Source organism: Triturus cristatus, chromosome 6, assembly GCF_964204655.1.
Source record: "Triturus cristatus chromosome 6, aTriCri1.1, whole genome shotgun sequence".
Taxonomy (NCBI): Eukaryota; Metazoa; Chordata; class Amphibia; order Caudata; family Salamandridae; genus Triturus; species Triturus cristatus.
Window position 1 is genome coordinate 236,262,297 of NC_140589.1, and position 14,401 is coordinate 236,276,697.

The following is a 14,401-nucleotide window of genomic DNA, read 5'->3' on the forward strand; positions in this document are numbered from 1 at the left end:
GCATGCCCTCCCCTCCACTGACTACATCCTCCTGGGGGACCTCAACTTCCACCTGGAGAACAACAACGATCGCAACACCAGCACCCTGCTCGACAACCTCGCCAATCTTGGACTCAAGCAGCTGGTGTCCACCCCCACCCACCTCGCCGGACACACACTCGACGCAGTCTTCTCATCCAGCACAGACATCGACTTCAGCCACGCCACAGAGCTCCAATGGACGGACCACAGCTGCGTCCACTTCACCTTCAAAAGAACGACGACCCACCACCACCAGCAACAGGCTGCCCGCAGAAGCTGGAACAAGATCACAGCCGACCAGCTCGCCACCACCCTGAGACAGCACCCTCCTGCCAGCTCAGTGAACCCCAGCCAGGCCGCCGACAACCTCACGAAGTGGATCAGCAACTGCGCGGACGAGCTCGCCCCGCTGAGGACCCCGCCCAGCAGACCCGGCAGCAAGAAAGCCCCATGGTTCACCGACGAACTCAAGAGCTCCAAGAAGAACTGCCGAGCCCTCGAGAAAGTCTGGAGAAGGGAACCAACACCGGACAACATGACCACCTTCAAGCTTGCCACCCGGAAGCACCACCAGATGATCCGCGCCGCCAAGAAAACTGCATTCAAGGACCGGCTGGACAACAACGCACACAACTGCAAGGAACTCTTCAACATCGTGAAAGAGCTATCCAACCCCAGCGCAGGAAACAACGACATCACCCCATCGCAAGACCTCTGCGACTCCCTCGCCTCATACTTCCACAACAAGATCGCGGACATACACAACAGCTTCAACAACCAACCAACGCACACCACGACCGAACAACCACCCCCCACCACCACCCTCCACGCCTGGACTCCGATCAACACCGAAGACACCATCCGCACGATGAACTCCATCCACTCCGGATCCCCGACCGACCCCTGCCCTCACCACGTCTTCAACAAGGCCGACGCTGTCATCGCACCCCACCTGCGAGACATCATCAACACATCCTTCGACACCGCCACCTTCCCTGAGAGCTGGAAGCACGCCGAACTCAGCGCTCTACTCAAGAAACCCACAGCGGACCCCACCGAACTCAAGAATTACCGCCCCATCTCGCTCCTCCCGTTTCCAGCCAAAGTCATCGAGAAGACCGTCAACAAGCAGCTGGCCGCCTTCCTTGAGACAAATGGATCCCTCGATCCCACACAGTCTGGCTTCCGAGCCAACCACAGCACCGAGACCGCCCTCATCGCCGCCACCGATGACATCCGAGCCCTGATGGACAACGGAGAAACAGCGGCCCTCATCCTCCTAGACCTCTCAGCGGCATTCGACACTGTCTGCCACCACACCCTAGTACGGCGCCTCAGCAACGTCGGAATCCAGGAGAAGGCTCTGGAATGGATCATCTCCTTCCTCGACGGAAGAACGCAGAGAGTTCGCCTACCACCGTACAAGTCAGAGGCCACCGAAGTCATCTGCGGCGTCCCTCAAGGATCCTCGCTGAGCCCCACCCTCTTCAACGTCTACATGAGCCCCCTCGCGGCCATCGCACGCCAACACAACCTCAGCATAATCTCCTACGCCGACGACACCCAGCTGATCCTCTCCCTGACCAACGACCCCGCCGCCGCCAGAGCCAACCTGCACGAAGGGATGAAAGAGGTAGCCGAGTGGATGACGACCAGCCGCCTGAAACTGAACTCAGACAAGACGGAGGTCCTCATCCTGGGCTCTTCACCCTCTGCCTGGGACGACTCCTGGTGGCCTCCCGCCCTGGGCACCGCACCCGAACCGACAGACCACGCACGCAACCTGGGCTTCATCCTGGACTCCTCCCTCTCCATGACCAGGCAAGTCAACAACGTCTCCTCGGCATGCTTCAACATCCTACGCATGCTACGGAAGATCTTCTGGTGGATCCCCACCGAGACCAGGAAGACCGTCACCCAGGCCCTCGTCACCAGTCGACTGGACTACGGCAACGCCCTCTACGCCGGTACCACCGCCAAGCTCCAGAAGAGACTCCAGCGGATCCAGAACGCCTCAGCCAGACTCATCCTCGACATCCCACGAACCAGCCACCTCTCCGGACATCTGAGAGACCTGCATTGGCTCCCCGTCAACAAAAGAATCACCTTCCGCCTCCTCACCCACGCACACAAAGCCCTACACGACCAAGGCCCGAGCTACCTCAACAACCGAATCAACTTCTACGCTCCCAAACGCCACCTCCGATCAGCCAACCACGCCCTCGCCGCCGTCCCCCGCATCCGAAGAGCGACGACAGGAGGAAGGTCCTTCTCCTACCTGGCCGCCAAGACCTGGAACTCCCTCCCGACCGACCTGCGCCTGACCCAAGACCACCTCTCCTTCAGGAAGAAGCTGAAAACCTGGCTGTTCGAGCAGTAGCGGCACCCCCCTCCCCCGCGAGCGCCTTGAGACCCGACGGGTGAGTAGTGCGCTATATAAATGTCTTGATTGATTGATGATTCCTGGTCTGCATTCAAGGATTGGGAGAGGCCTGTGCATCTGAGCCCCACATCGATGATTCCTGGTCTGCATTCAAGGATTGGGAGAGGCCTGTGCATCTGAGCCCCACATCGATGATTCCTGGTCTGCATTCAAGGATTAGGAGAGGCCTGTGCATCTGAGCCCCACATCGATGATTCCTGGTCTGAATTCAAGGATTGGGAGAGGCCTGTGCATCTGAGCCCCACATCGATGATTCCTGGTCTGCCTTCAAGGACTGGGAAAGGCCTGTGCATCTGAGCCCCACATCAATGATTCCTGGTCTGCATTCAAGGACTGGGAGAGGCCTGTGCATCTGAGCCCCACATTGCTGATTCCTGGTCTGCATTCAAGGATTGGGAGAGGCTTGTGCATCTGAGCCCCACATCGCTGATTCCTGGTCTGCATTCAAGGATTGGGAGAGGCCTGTGCATCTGAGCCCCACATCGCTGATTCCTGGTCTGCATTCAAGGATTGGGAGAGGCCTGTGCATCTGAGCCCCACATCGCTGATTCCTGGTCTGCATTCAAGGTCTGAACCCTGAGTCACTGCATCCTGCTTTGCACCCAACGATCGTGGGAGGTCCATGCACATGAACTCTGCATGGTCACTTCCTGTCCTACACTAATGATTGTGAGGGTCGGCTGCACCTGAGACCACTCCTGTGAGCAGCGACTACCACCAGTCAAGGACTGTGAGACTGTTGAGCAGCTGCTGACTGCCAGGGTGATCCCAGTCTTCTGTCTTTAGCCACAGAGGCGGCTACAAGAGACTGTCAGGTATTGAAATATTTGCAAACACAGCGTTTAGAAACAGGCCGCTGAGCAGGAACTAACCCTTTTTAGGCATCCCTTGCCCACAAGCATAAGTATAGAATGCAGCTCCCTTACATTGCAGCTTAAGATAGAAAGAGAAGGTCAATGTCATAAAACTTACAAAAATACTGAGCATATTACCTTAAGGAAAATCAAAGTATTGTACTTCTGTAAAAGAAAAAGGCTTCCTGGGCAATCTGCCTAATGCAAGTGATGCATGTTCAGTGGTACAAGAGTAAAAATCTATTGTTTGACGTCACTGCCCCCCGAAAGTCATAATTTAGCAAAACAGGCAACTTGGCATCTCAGTGAGCTCGCAGTAGTATCTAGATTCTAAAATACTGCCTAACTGCCTGTGAGTTATACAGGCACCAGGGGACTGGCCTGTTCATCAGAAGGAGGGGGTGGGGGCTGAGCACAACTGCAACATCTGGAACCAGAGCTCTCTTTTTGCATCCAGGGGAATGAATGATGCACGAGACTTTTGTCCGTTGGACATGGGGAATGTAATGAAACAATCAGCCTAGGAGTCTCCCGCCCACCCCCAAGAAAAAGACCCGCTAGCCGGGTGTCCACTCCTCCCTCATCGTGCAAATAGTGCTTAGTTGCATTTTCCGAATTTTCAGTCTAGTCTGACACTTTCCATATTGCAAATTGATTTTGCTATTAGTATCTCAACTTTCTATTGCTCAATGACGGTCCAGTGATGAACCCCGTGAGCCATCTAAATGGGCTTACAAATTAATGCATCTGGGACTTGGTAGTTGGGTCTGGGTGGGGGGGAGGGGCCTGAGGCGAGTCTGCTATTTCTGTGTCGTATTTGTTCTCATTGTTACTGGTGGCTGAATTTCAAAATGTGAAACCAGATAACCCAGAATCAATACAGGCTTACCTGCTTATCCAGATTGTATGATCCTAGGCAAATATTTTATTTCACAAAGCCTCCTTGTGCCTTATTATCACATATGAGTGCACTTTTTAATATTTGAGTTCAGGGCGTGCTGTACAAGCACCTCTTATATTTGATTTAGTTGACTGTAATATTGCTCAATCTGTAATACGAATCTAGGTCACATTTAGGGTTTACATGACTACTGACTAACCTCTTACCTCTTAATGTTTGCCGAAAAGCGCTTCAACACCTCAGGGGAAGCAAGCGCTATATAAATGCAAACCCTTCCTCCTTCTATCCCTCCACTATCCTTTTCAATCCAAATAACAGACTAACATATCCACTGCTCAAATAAATTTCATATTTCACTATACTAATGCACAGCTGATCCTTTTTGGGTTCCAGAGTAGCGTGCAACTCGCCAAAAAAACACTTTCACATCTCACCAGGGGTAGTAAGCACGATATAAATGCAATTAGAGTTACAATTACAATGCACCTATTTTAGGCTGGGTTTGGAGGCTCAGTGGACCAATGCGTCCACTGTAAGGGCCTGTGTTTGATCTCATGGCCACATGTTCAAATCCGGCGGGTCCACTCAGCCCTTCATTCATCTGAGGTCGATAAAATGAGAACCACTGGGTAACAATAAACATCTGTTATTCAGCGCCAGGATACCCTTTTGGGTGAATAAGCTCTTTACAAATGCATACGTTATGTTATTTAAATCAGCATCATTCGTCTAGCGACTGCCAGTGATGGAATAGTGTGAAGACCCAAGAAGGCAGAGAGGAGCCAGAGAGTAGGCGGGAAGCACAGCCAGCAGTCCTCTGTGACACAGTCCTCTTTACAGCTCAGCTAATCAGATGCCATTTAGCAATCAGTTTAGGTTTGTCATGGTTCTGGATCCCAGCCAGTTCCATCACGTGAGCACTGACCATGTCGTTGTGTGTGTCAATGATGCAAGGCAGATTCATCCACACTTGAGTCAGTGGCCTATCAGCAGCCCACATGCAATCCTCTAATTGGAACAATGTTTACCTTCTGCAGATCCCATACAGAGATTATACTTGAACTTAAAAATAAATAAATTCATGCTCACTTATTGTAATACAAATACAATTAAACACATTTTAAAAACTTACATTTTTTTTAAATTGTTGCCACGGTCTATTATTGTGAATATGTGATCCAAAAGATGGTAGCTTCTTCCAAGCAACAATGAGTCAAGACGCATTAACAATGAAAAAGAGTAAACCAAGCCAACAGCACAGTTCATATGCGATATATAGTCCTTATAAAGTAGGGGTCTGACCACCATTTTTTAAATCTCTTTTTTAGTGCATCTCTCTGTGATGTAGCAATAGCTTTCCTCTTTGCGGAATACACCAGGCTTCAGCGTTGTCAATTATTATGATGTCATCAGGTTCAGGGTCTTGTGGCATCATTTTCAGGGATTCAGGGTCAAAGGTCACATGATGTCACTTCCCATGTTGTCATTGAGGTCCAAGAGTGTGTGTTGTCACTTATGCTACCCCTGTTGCATTGGTAAATAGATGTTAATGATCTTTGATGCGCTAAAATCAAATGTCATGTTCTGTTACCACCAGCAAAAGGAACATGGCAACTATGTGTAAATAAATATGCAAAAATGGGTGGGCATAGTGTTACCTCTCATTATTGATTATTTATTTGCGGCATGACATGCACGGGATTCCACATGACCCAAATTTTGTTACTCGTTCATGCCAGTTCTTTAAATATAATCATGAACGAATTTACTGGATTACATCCCTTAGCTTCTAGATAGGCTCTCAAGGAGAGGTGTACATTTGACCTTTACATACCATGGGGCATATTTACAAGGGCATTGCACCACCGGATCGTCACTTTTCAAGATGCTCCAATGGCGCAATGCCCTGCGCCATATTTACAATGGCGTGTTAAGCCACTTTCCGTGGGTTAACACCGCTTTGCAAATATCCTACCCTTTCATGGAGGTATCTGTGTGAAAGGGGCATACAATGGGTGTTGCTGTGGGCATTCCACCACAACAGCCATTGCTTTTTGCAGCTGCCCTGGTTTTACAAGGACATATAAATCTGAGGCAGTGCCAAAAATCTAATGCCACTGAAAAGCAGGCGTTCAATTGGAGCAGCGAGGATAAATACTTTTAATTTCTCCTAGTTTTTTCTCTTTGTCTGTGTGGTGCATTTTGCAGCACACATAGAATGAGCAAATTGCCTTTAATGACTGTTTAAGTGCAGGAAGGTGGCCTCACGTAAACAATCATCCCTGCAACACAGACACCCAGGGTGTCTGAGTTTCTGGGAATCATCTCTGCAATGCAGGCACTCTTGCACCAAGGTGCAAGGGTGTCTGAGTTGGCACTAGGCAGTTTTATTAGCGCCAGCGCAAGGGAAAACATAGAGGTGCGCTATATTCTTGTAAATATGGTACATCCCTGCATTTTTTAAATGGCACGGCGCTGCTAAATTGCCTGCAGTGCTGCGTTGTTGCATTTCCTTGCAAATATCCCCCCATGTACAGTGGTGCACCTTCCCAGTGTGCGACTTTCAACATTTATCTATAATCCTCACTCAAAACCTGGCACCCTCTGTAGCAGTCCCATCAGATTAATGCTACCAATAGTCTGTATGTCTGCGTGATCTCATTTTCAAATATAATATTGAGGTCTTTTCCCCAATCCTGCCAAAACTCCACCTTTTAGTTGTCTTCAGCATCAGAATCCTAGGAGCCATGTGTGCAGCCAGTTTCTGATTTGCGGCAAGATGTTAAACCGGCGATGACGCCCAAAGAAAAGGGCTGTGAACAGTTCTTACTTCTTGGCAGCATTTGTAGGCAGTAGATGCCCCTTTTAAGTTGAAAATTAATTCTTGCACTCAGCAGCTGAAGATCCATGGAGCCTCATCGTGTGATCTATTGATCAGGAACCTTTTGCCAGAATCGCAGTCAATATTAATTATGCAGCAGTATGCTCTCTTTGGAGACAGCTTCCATTGAGCATAGAGGCGAGAAAATAAGGATGCATTTCATGCAATCAATATTGGCCATTTTAATTCAAATTTAATCTTCCAGTCAAAGTGCTGAGAATAAATCACAAACTTCTGTGTACAACTGGAGCTATGAGCTCAGCGTATCGCGTATTGATATCACTTCCCTTAGCCAAGGTGCCAGAATGGCACGCTGTAGCGCCCACACTTGGGAAGCCTACAGAAAAACAAACAGCTGGATATCTGTGTAGCTGCCTTTAGGGAAGATGTGACTGAGGTATTTTGGGCGTTTTTTAGGGATGATATTGCCAGAGTTGTGGGTGATACCTATTGCTAAAACTCTTAGACATACATCCTTGAACATATGTGTCTGCTTTGAAGAGTCCACAGCTGTAACCATGATTAAGAAAAATATCTCAGCCAGAGAGAGGAGAGTTGTAATCCAAAAGGCCCATATGCATTGACGTAGCTGGCCAGACTCAGAAGGTATGTAAAGGTAGGTTCTTTTAATATACGTATACGTTTACAGAAGACAAAGACAGCGACCATGCTTAGCCTCCTCTTTTCTCTCCAGCTGCCTTTCTCACATTTAGTGCCCCCCCCCCACATTAATCCATGTAAGAACATAGCAGGCTGAGCAGAAGAGGAATGGAAATACACAGAAGAGGAAGACATAATGCAAGCTATACTGCTTGATTTCCAGTAACACAAACACACTCAATGTAATCTCATGCACAGAAGACAAAACAAAGGGTGTGAGAGAGCACCACTCAGCCCTGCAAATAGGTGATCTCTTCTACAGCAAAGAAAATGGGATCTTGCCATTGTTTTTGACACACCTTGTGTATGGAAAGGAAAAAGGTATCTAGCAACCCATACTCAGACCATGTTCCAGGGTATCTTAGGTTTAGCAAGTAGAAGGTATCACCCTTAACCCATATTTAAATGTATATTGTATACTGCAAATATCTCACATTCGGCATTCTCTCCAACCATACTATCCTATCTATAGGATGTCTAACCAGGCTATCCTCAGTACAGAAAAGATGACCTATGTACAAACAGGACCGTAAAGGAGGCAATGCGGGGGGGGGGGCAGGACTCCTTGCTTTGGAGGGGGGGGGCACTAACCTCTGAAATCCATGCCATAGCATGCCTTGCAGAACGCATGCAATGGCATGAAATAAGAAATAGTTAAACGCTAGGGAAAGTCACTCTGGTTTCCCGAGTAGGCCACCTGCAGCAGAGGGAGGCTCCAACCTTTCGGGGGGACCCCATGGAGACCAAGACCAATGAATACATGTGAGATCTGGGGGGCGACAGCACTCTTCAGCACACTTTGCAGGGGTGGTCCATCTTTTTGTGTTACATCACTGTGTACAAATTATGAGAATTCTTACAGCCTCTACGGCACGCTGTGGACCAATGACCGCCTACAAACAAAGCATTCTAAATAAGCCACTTCTGCATGTACAAGTCACAAAGCCCAGAATTCAAAATCCCTGCTATCCAGTGCATGGTTATCACTCGATGAATATTAACATTAATAAGAACATGCAATATGAGAACCAAAACACAAATATCAGACTTTAAACATTAATCACACCTGGTTTGCTCTTGTCCAACAACAATATGTATCCAATGGTATTTCATTTAGGTATGGTCTACTTTAAAGACAGCTTTAGCTCTCTTGCAAGTCTCATGTTTTATAAAAATATCATACAAAAATACAAACGTGTATAGAGACTCTCGATCAACACTCTTTTGCGCCATGTCCAGTCAGTCACTGGATGCCTACACTCTGAGTGAATGGATTTGTTCCTTTGCACATGTATACATACATCTAAAAAATAGTTCCTTAAGATTAGAACTTTTCAGACACTTGTACTGCCCAGCGACAGCTAGTTCCTATGTATAGTAGAGTGTCACCAACTATTTCCAAAACACTTAAGACATTTATTATAAGTGCAACATTGACTCATCATTATCAACAAGCTTTGGTATACTTATTTATCCTTTAGAAAAAATAAGCACAAAGTATTCGAATAGCAGGAGTGTGTATGTCAATTTCTAGGTTAGAGCCATATCCCCTCAAGCTTTGTGATTCATTTTACATACAATTGTATCTAACTTGAGAGGGATCTCCAGTAGCAACTTGGGGAACTACAGCAGCTTTGCAGCCCTTGTACTTCTTCTCGATACACTGATGTTGCAGTTATTGAGTGCAAGAATGCCAAGATGCTACAGTCATCTCGAATCATTGTGCAGTTGCCAGTCTCCATTGGGGTGCACAGCCTAATTTGTATAAAATTAGCCTGCCACATTGCCCAGACAGAAAATGTGGTACCCTGTTTACACATTAATATAAACAAGTGTTTACCAATGGTTAAGCATTCAGTGAAAGTTCCATCTCAGTTGTGGTATGATATATCATGTAAGAAATTGAAAAAACTATCTGCTGAGGTTGTATAACAAATATAGACATGGTTTACTTAATAGTACTAAAGAAGAAGTCAATCGGTTAACAAATAGTTATGGACTACATATCAGGAGACAAAAATGGGTTTGTTTTTTTACAACCGCTGGGATGAAATGAGGGAGGTAATCCAAAAAGATGATGAAAAGAAATGGGGCATAGTGGGCATGACTCTGAAGGACACTTGGATGACTTATCTCAATAGTTTGCTTTGCCTGACTGTTATGCAGGTCCCCCCACTATCACACACTAGTGATGATAGCCTATCCAACTGGTTTTCATTGAAAGCAAATCAATGTGCAATTGCATCCCTGAGACTGAGTAGAGCCACCGACCCAGATAACGCCCTGTGGAAATGATCAAGTCTAACAGTGACTGGAGGGCAAATATTTTCACACTTGTTTCACTGGATAGCTAAAACTGGGGTATTTCCGGACTCATGGAAAGGCACTGTGGTAAAACCAATTGTTAAGAAAAGTGATGGAAGCCTGTCATCAAATTACAGACTAATAAGTCTGCTTGATGTTTCAGGGAAAAGTTTTTCAAAAATCTGACTGAATCACCTTGAAGGATGGGTTTTGGACAATAGTCTTCTACCCATTGAATAAGGCGCGTTTCGGGAGGGTCACTCAACCACTGATCACTTTTTCACCAATGATTAAGAAATCATTGGAAGTAAATCAGAGGCTGTGCTGTTGGTTCTTTGACTTTTGATACGGTTGAAAGAGGACGGATCTGGGAAATTCTGAGAGCCTGGCAAATACTCCTAGACCTTTCATTTTTGATACAGGCATTATACACAGCCAACTGGGCATGGGTGGAAATGGATAAATCAGTACGTTTATCAAACAAAATCACAATATTGAATAGACTGTGTCAATGCCGTGTCCTGTAGGCTTTTCTTTTCAGTTTGTATTTGTTGGATTTATCCACATCTTTAAAAGCAGCAAAGTTCTTTTCACCCAAAATGGGCTCCACTCATACCCCATGCCTCCTTTATGCGGAAGATCTAATCCTTTTAAATTACACGGCTTTAGGTCTCTAGAAGGAAACCCGATGAGTTATCAACATACTGTAAGGAACATTTTCTGAAAATAAACTTAGAAAAATCAAAAATTTTGATTTTCTCAAAATAGTAACATATTTTAATAGGTTATTTGATGCAAAACAGATTGAGATGGTGAACTCTATTAAATATTTTGGATTGCTGTTCTTAGAGAATTTACCATATGACCACATGAAACCGATGAAAGCAAGAATCTTGCTGCAAACAGATGAAATGCAATCAGGCTTATTGGGGTGGGTTAGGAGGGGGGTTCTCATTGGCACCCCTTAGCAAAGCTTGTGAGTGTATAATCCCAGTTCTTGCTTTGTATGGAGCAGACATTGTGTGCTTAAAATCTGGGTATATCTGCTGAGAGAACAGTGTTAAAAGGTTTAGTCAGTTTAACCAATTGGCTCATGGTTCAAAGCATTCACTGTGAATTATATCGCGTGTCTTGGTATCATGTGGTAGGCACACGCCTTTTAAGTTTTGTAATTAAGCTGTCCTTAGATGGCAAGTCTGCAAAGATCTCTAAACTATGTTGGGAGGAAGCCCTTAACAGTGACCGCAAAAGGGCCATAGCTTTGCTCAAAAGAATTAACAAAATTAAAAGTATGCATAAATCATTTGGAATTGCAAGAGCATGGGCGCTGTTTCCAAATATAAAAAGTTTGAGAGAGTAAACTTTTAAAGTGTCCCAGGTGTTTGATATGAATTATTTAGTCCAGAACCTTCTATTATGTTCACACTTAATACTTTAGGTCATGTGGATCTTGTTCCATATATAACAAATGTACTCAATCTCAAATTGCATATAGAGATATTAAAAATACAGATTGGTAGTAATCTGATATTTTCAAGGCATAAAAACGTGTGGGACAATAACGTTCCATGCCAATGGTCTTTAAATATGACGTTTGATATTTGTCATGTTCTTACTGATTGTCCTTTTTATATAATGCTAGTAGAAACATTTTAAAACTCGTTTTTTAAAAGTATTAGATATGGATATGTCATGAGGCAATTGCACTTTTGGCCGACATGTGCTTTTTTGATGTTGCAGCAGGAATCACACACTTTTGAAATTTTTTATCAACTCTAGAGCTTCAGCTGATGGCAAATTGTTATTCCTGTTGTACCATATAATGATTTCTATTGTCTTTCTTATTATTTTTTTCACTGCACATGTCCCAATAAACTCAACTATCTATCTATCTATCTATCTATCTATCTATCTATCTATCTATCTATCTATCTATCTATCTATCTATCTATCTATCTATCTATCTATCTATCTATCTATCTATCTATCTATCTATCTATCTATCTATCTATCTATCTATCTATCTATCTATCTATCTATCTATCATGGTGGGAGTCGGTCCATGGCAAATGTGATCTTGCAGAAGCTACTATGTTTGTTTATTGCACTTGTTTGAGGACAGGCCTGGACCTAGGTGCAAAGCAGTGCTGTATGTAGGTTTTGCAAGATGTTAAGTCAGCATTGTGTGCCTTTTGAATAACTCCCTCTTTAACAGTATACACTTAGGGAGGGCGGTTACACCAATGTACTCTTCTGTGAGAACCGCTGTTGGTAGTATAGTACAGCAAGCTTTCCATCTCCATTGCACTCTTCTGTAAGGACCTCTGTTGTTAGTATAGAGCAACTGCAGCTTTCTATCTCCAGGTCCCATGTACTCTTCTGAGACCCTCTGTTGGTTGTAGAGTGCAACACGTTTTCCTTCAACATTGGACTCTTCTGTGAGGACCTCTGTTGGTAGTGTAGGCCAACTGAAACTTTCCATCTCCAGTGCTCTCTTCTATGAGAAACTATGTTGGAAAGTATAGTGCAGCTTCAACTTTCAAGCACCCTTGTATTCTACTCTGAGGACAACAGTTTGCAGTACACCGCAACAAGCTTTCCACCGCCATTGAACTCTCATATGTAGGCTGCATTGTGACACTTCAGCTTCCCAGCACTTCTCCAAGGCTATTGAGAACGTGAACCTAGATGCAGGGCAGTGCTTTATGCATTTAATCAAATGCCAACTTTGCCAGTGCGCACCTATGCTTTTGTTTTGTATGGTGCAAGTATGGATTTGCATTTACACAGAATAAATAAAGATGTTGTATAACTCACTCTAATGAAACCTATGTATTAATAGTGCAAGAAAACCAGATATATTTTCTTTTTGGCCTGATACTGATATTCCTCTCTATAGTTATTAAGAAAAGATTGCAAATAACAGAATTAATGTGAAACATAAAACTGATGTGTGATGGCGGGAACTGCTTTTCAGATATAAAATCATTCCTCATGCATTCAGCAAAAAGAGGATAAAATACACAAGAATAAAATGCTATTGGGAGATGATCCCAGATGTGTTTAACAATGTCTCAAGCCAATAGTGGATGAAGGCTGACCTGAAGCCCCTTTCTATATGCAGCGAGTATGTACTGAATAGAATATGGTTACCAAAATGGTGCAAATACCATTACACGCCAAACATAATACTGGTACAAGTATAATTCTCATTCTTTTATTAAATTTATAATGCGTTCAAAATTGCCAAATAAAAGACACAGACCTAATAGCTTTGCCAATGCTTTTTTTGCAATAATTGTTTATTTTTTTAGTTACTACTAAAGGTAAAGGAGCGTCTTCCCAGTATCAACAATTATATCGGTCCACAATTGACATGTATCCAAAAAACAATCGGCATGCCAATTTTTAGTTGCTTGAAGTATTCAGTTTAATTCCAGAAATATCAAACATCTCGAAGTATTCAGTTTAATTCCAGAAATATCAAAAACAGCATCATATATTCAGTATCACATACTCTTGACAGCCTACGCGTTTCGTCCTATGCTGGACGTCATCAGGGCTACAATGAAAATAAATATACACATTATCAGTACCTTTAAATACAAATAAATATACATCAAAACATCATTCAGTTCCAACCCAATTTTAAACAATTTGTTGATTCCTTCAAAGATATTCTGCCTATTTCCATTCTATATTCCTTGTCCCAGGACCCTAACATCAAAAGGTCTTTTAATAAGAATATACTGTTAATCCGCAAAAAACATTTTTTTGATCATATTAATAAAAGAATTCCTACATGCCTGTTTGTTGATAATTTACCACCACAAACATCAATCAGTCTTTTCAAAAGAACATACTATTTATCCACAACAGGACATTAATTATATAAGTATACCCCCATTCATGTTATGAAGATAATTTACGTATTCACTTTACTGTTTCCATGAGGCACAGGGTCAAGACTGATTTGCATATGGCCAAGTCTAAACTGGGGTGGCATGGTGAGCAAAAGAATGATGGATTTAACCCAGATCTATTGACTGGGGGTGAATGTTTTGATTTGTTCTACATTCCGTCCATCAATTGTGTGTCTTTTGCTTTCTCGCCCTAAGTGCGCCAGGTATGCCCAGACGTGGGTCCTGGGCTCGCCGTGCCACTGGAGTCAAGCTATCCTGGATGAGGAGGGGTGAAATCCCGAAACCGGTCCTAGGATGCTTGTTTTCAGTCCAGGGAGGACCTGGCTTGGCAGTTCGGGCTGGACTGTTCCCATGAGGCACAGGGTCAAGACTGATTTGCATATAGCCAAGTCTAAACTGGGGTGGCATGGTGAG